Source organism: Pagrus pagrus (assembly GCF_965226575.1).
Source record: "Pagrus pagrus genome assembly, chromosome: 1".
Classification (NCBI taxonomy): Eukaryota; Metazoa; Chordata; class Actinopteri; order Spariformes; family Sparidae; genus Pagrus; species Pagrus pagrus.
In genome coordinates this window covers 243726-249233 of record NC_140185.1, presented here as the reverse complement: position 1 = coordinate 249233, position 5508 = coordinate 243726, and the positions used below count along the sequence as shown (strand labels likewise).

At 42.8% G+C, this 5508-nt stretch overlaps 1 long non-coding RNA gene across 1 annotated transcript; it reads right to left on the bottom strand.

The window, feature by feature from the left end:
• Positions 1-990: 990 nt before the first annotated feature.
• LOC311259881 lies at positions 991-2224 on the bottom strand. The gene is made up of 3 exons (XR_014622951.1): positions 2032-2224; positions 1818-1954; positions 991-1220 (listed from the first exon to the last, which is right to left on the bottom strand). It is a non-coding gene; the product is annotated as an uncharacterized lncRNA (long non-coding RNA).
• Between the last annotated feature and the right edge of the window lie 3284 nt (positions 2225-5508).

Sequence of the window (5508 nt, the reverse complement as noted above, 5' to 3'; positions counted from 1 at the left end):
TGTAAAACCATGGCATTTCGCCATCAGATGATGCAGTGCTACAATTTCCTGTGTGGAACTGTGTTGTGCCACAATACAGAAGTTGGTCCAGGGCACACTACATTTCTGGCCAACATTGAGGGATTTAAAGAGATCCAAAGTGGTCTAGAAGGTATTCCCCTTTTTAGTGAATTGTATGTGCCAGCCTGGGTTACATTTAAGGGAACTGAATATAGACCAGGCATGACTGTATTCCTGTCCTATGATCCATATGGAGAGCCTCAGTTTGGTCTCATGCAATCAGTTTTACTACTGGAGCAAACGTCAGACACACCAACAATAAAGCTTGTTGTAAAGAAGTGGGAGAAACAGTGGTTTGATAGGCATTTATTTGCATACAGTGTGATTCCCACTCAAGTTTTGGCAGCTGTAGATGTGAGAGAGCTGCTTGATCACCATCCCCTCCATGCAGTCAAGTCGCACAGAGAGGATGATGACAGTTTATACATTTCCCTGCGCTATAGACTCTTTTAGATAATCAGCTGACTGCCACCGGGTGTGTGTGTGTGTGTATGTTTGACACTTGTAAATAGTATTTTGACAGGTTTATATATGTTGAAAAGGCCTAGCTTGACACTGTCCCCCATATTAGTTTAGTTTTTAGCCATACATGCTGCTTTAAGTGTCCATCGCTTGAGGATGATCAGTATTTGACTACCGGGATGGGAAGAACTTCTGGGATGGGATGACGTTACCGAACTACTGGGATGTTCTTTAAGTGACTACTGGGATGTGATAAGTTGTACTGTAAGTATTGTGGCAACACGAGGGTGTTTACTACTAATGTACTCAATACCGACAACGCCACCTTGGGTTAGGGCCCAAGGACCCGTACTAAAGGTAAATTACTCTATTATAAAAGGACACAGATTGGTTCATTCAGGGAGAGCAGGAGACGTGGTTCAATTATTTGATACAAAATTTTATTATTATTAAATAGGTTTGGCACTGTAAAAGAAAAGAAAGAAAAGAGCCCAACTTAAAGGGGGGTACAGGCTGAGGCTTACCGGCTGGAGGAGGGGTTTATCAGGGAAGTGACATCCAAAAGAAAAAGGAGAGCACCCCACTCATACAGCAAAAATGTGACGTGCAACAAAGAAAATCTTGAACAGGGACCACACAGCACACAAGGGATCACCACCACCCAGGGGAACCACCACCACCAACACCGGCCTTCAGCACTAGGGGAAGAGGAAAACACAATTAGGAGGGCCCACAATTATGAAAAACCAAACTATTTCATAACATGTGCCAACAAAATATAAATGATCGATAGATAAATGAAGTGTTGAATGGAATTAATTATAAATCAATCACACAACAGAAATCAAAGAGTCTCTGGCCAGAGATATCAACTTATAATAATTAAATCGATCTTAACACAAATAACAGGGGAGTTCAAACATTTCTTGGGAAATTCCCTCCCCAAATGAAAATACAAGAAACTCCCAAAAATAAACAAAGAAAACCACCCAAACTACTAAGAAATTACCAAAAGGAATTCAACCATTAAACAGAAGATAAACAAATAAACATCACCAAACCTCAGCAGACTGCCTTTCTCACACACACACACACACACACACACGTGGAGCCAGTAGCAGGCTGACCGAAGGCGGCCGACCAAATCAAGCCGTCGGAGCAGCGACAGCAAAGCAGCGGCAGCAAAACAATGGCAGCAAAGCGGCAGCAGCAACAGTACAGTGACAGTTCAGCGGCGAAGCAGCGGTAGCAGCGTAGCAGTGGCCCAGTAGCAGTGATTGCGCAGCTGCGCTTACTTAGCTTAATTAGCGTTAGCATCCATAACTCCGGTTATCTGTCCGGGTGTATTGGCGTCCCATCCAAGGAGGGGGAGGGGCGAAGAAAACATGCCCAGCAGGGGAAGACAGCCACCATGCAGCCCACAACCAGCCGACTGTTAGACGGAGAGGAGCGAAAAAGGAGCTTAGCACCTGGCTACAGCATGAATGACAGAAACACATTTTAACTCACCAATGCTCTAGTTGACAGCGGCGAACAACCGCAGATAATCGCCACAACCGCGGTGGAGACGCCGGATCTATTAAAAGGATCACCGTTGTAATTTACATAAAACACGGACTAATCTACACAAAACAGCATAGCAACGTGCGCCTACCTGTGCTCAGCTGCTATCGGCGAGTCCAACGACCCGGAAGTGGGCGGGCCGAAGAGGCAGGAAGCGAGAGGTCAGGAGGGAGGACACGGCCTACTTTTATCCCCTCTGTGGCTGTGTCCAAATTCAGGGGCTGCAGCCTTCAGTGGCCTAGCCTTCGCGGTCCACGAGGGCCGGGTCCTTCGGACAGGTCTTTGAAGGTCGCGTCTACCGTTGGTAAATGGGACGGTCTAGCCTTCGGAGTATTTCCTGGTTGCCTCACCAGATGTTCCCGCCCCTTACCCTTACGTCACGATTGTGAATGAAGAGATGCATTAAAGTCTGTTTTGGTTCAAATCTATCAAAAGTGTACATTTATTTGTGTGTGTATAAAAATTAACAACAAAATGTGTCAAATCTAAATTGAATCATTAACATTACAAAATAAACATTAACCCATTAGTGAATAACAACTATACTTACCATAGCATCACCAGCGTCACATATTTTAACTGAAAGTTGAAATTTGGAGGTTTTGAAGTTTAACATATCTGGCGTTGGATGTTCAAATGAATAAAAACCGAGTATAAACCCATTACTTAAATTTAAATGTCATGTCTGCGCCACTTGATGTCGCCATTTTCTCTTGCTTCCTCTTCTGTTTCGGGACTGAGCAGCGGTGCGCAAAGGATCTTGGGATATGGGAGGCCGCGAAGGATAGTTGCGGTGCGTCCTCCGAAAAGAGGGAAGGCCAGGCTGCATTTGTGGGCTGCGTTTGAAGGAGCCTCTGAATTTGGACAGCCTTCGCGCAGTGTTGTGACGTAATTGGCCTTCAAATGCGCACTTCGTGGGCTGCAGCCCCTGAATTTGGACACAGCCACTATGAGCCATTATTGGCTAATAAGCCAGAGGGGCGATGGTGCAGCAAAGCTAAGGGTGCAGTGATGCCTCATACCACTACAGTATTTTTTGTTTAATCACTTAATGTCTATATGCTCCATATACAGTCTTAATCACTGCCACAGTTATGTTTTAGAAGTCACTTTTTTAAAGACACCTGCATGGTCCGAGAAAGCAAACTTGTCACCTTTTACACCTAAAAACAGGGCACCTGGGTGAATAATTTCTGAGTGGTTTTGTGTCTGAAACCATGTGCACCCTCTAAAAGTGTGCTGCACCACTGTCCACATAGGTTTCCAAATGTATTGTAACGACCAGCGGAGAGTGCAGTCTAGTTTACATTACTGATGCTCAGCCAGCTATTCTAGGTGGCCACCACTGTTTATTATATTAACCTGGATTTTCTGCGTAGGTTCAACCTGCTGTTGCGACTGCTATTCCACCCAGAATCTATGATGTCACACCAACTGCCACTCCTCCAACCCCCACGGAGGAACAAGCAGCAGCTCTGGTACCAGAGAATCAGCTGATACAGACAATACACGTCATTCCACATTTTGTAATTTCCACTTTAAGACTTGCGTGTCACTTTGTTTACTCAACACTAGGCTGGGCGATTAATCAAAGCCAACATTTAGAAACAAAACTGAATTTATAAATCTGCAATGTTGTCTCTTCTTGCAATTTTCTCAGGATGTCCGGCAGGTTCTTACAGGCTTACCTGATGGCAAGCAAATTGTTGAGGGCCTTGATGAGGATAATGTCATCACAACTAGCCAGAGACGTCTCCTCATCCGTATCTTGGTGTCGCACCTCATTGAGAAGTTTGGAGCGAAGTACTTAAATAGATTTTCTTATTTTTTTTATGTTGAATAGGGTTCCTGTTAAATGCGCCAACATTCTCATTTGAAAAGTAAAATTATAACGTAGTTTATTTTCATTTCACTTGAGATAAAACAGGACACTACTTTGAGGTCTGACATTGACCTAGATTTGCGAGGAAGAACCAACATTTCACCTTGGCGACTTTTCCAATTGCTACAGCAATTCTTTTTGGATAAGACACATGTTTCGGCAGTACTTTAAAGGGGTAGTTTGAATTATAGCACATAAAGAAAGATGTATGAAATGCTTACCGTCAATATAGTTGATGCGAAGGTATTAATTAATAACCCGAGTCCTGTGTTCAAAGTTGATTTGGTTAGTCTACGTTTACTCCACAAAAGTCATTGCATTTGTATTGTTGACTTATGTCTTCTAAAAAATGCTGTCACTAAGCACAATTTTCTGTATTTGCTATGCAACTTATCAATGCACCTCCGCTGTTCCCTGCCTGCGGGTGACCGCAGCACAATGTGTCCTTACGCGAGCTTTTGCATGCACATGTGCATTGATAAAAGTTGCACAGCAAATACAGAAAATAGTGCCTAGTTGAAGGGACACAGCGGTTTTATAGAAGAAATAAGTCAACAATACAACTGCAATTAGTTTTGAACACAAGACTCTGGTTATTAATTAATCCCTTCACATTGCCTATATTAACTGTAAGTATTTCATTCATCTTTATGTCCTACAATCCAAACTATCCATTTAAATCTAGTTTTCACTTTTTACCTGTGTGATGTGTTTTTTCTGTTTTACAGTCCTACGACGGAGACCAAAAAGGCCCTGGCATCGGGTTTGGTTCAGTCATTTCCCAGTTTGAAAGACTCATCAAGCAGTGGCAGCGTGAGTGTTTTTTGAAAAAGGTCATTGAGATATTCATTAGGGGTGTCATGATTCTCAGACTGATTCAATTTGATTTTTAAGGTCACAATCCAATTCGATTTTCAATTTAAACTTTACTTAGTTAACTGGAGTCAGCCGAGGGCTCTATACTAGGCCCCCTTCTGTTTTTGCTAGATTTCCAATGTAGATCTCCTATTTCTGGCGAATCCTCACCAAAGAATACACACTAGGGTTCGTACATGTGACATCACTATCTAAATTTAAAAAAAAAATCTTGGTGTTTTTATAGGTTACTAAATTCAAGTTTGATCCTGAAACTGACATTCCATTTGATTTTTTTTTTTTTGCTCATTTGATCTCAATGTCTTTTTTCTCCTTGTTCAGGGTTCCCGCAGGTCCTTAAAAAGTCTTAAATAAAAAATCGTGAATTTGAGGCCTTAAATTGTCTTAAATTTGGCAAAGTGTGGCTGGAAGTCACGACCGCGACGCGCTGTGAGCCTGTAGGTCTGCTGTTTTTAGCAATGGAGCATGGAGAACCATAAATTGAGCTTAAATGCTAAAACATTCAGTTAACAGACACAATCCAGCTCACTCCTCCTAGAAACGCTTCCATGCTGTTTGATGCCCGATTTTATTCACTGCGCAGCAGGAACAATAATTGGTCTACTTCTCTGAGGACAGACAGACGTACAGACAAACCCTGTTCTAACCGTAGCCCACGCTGTCAA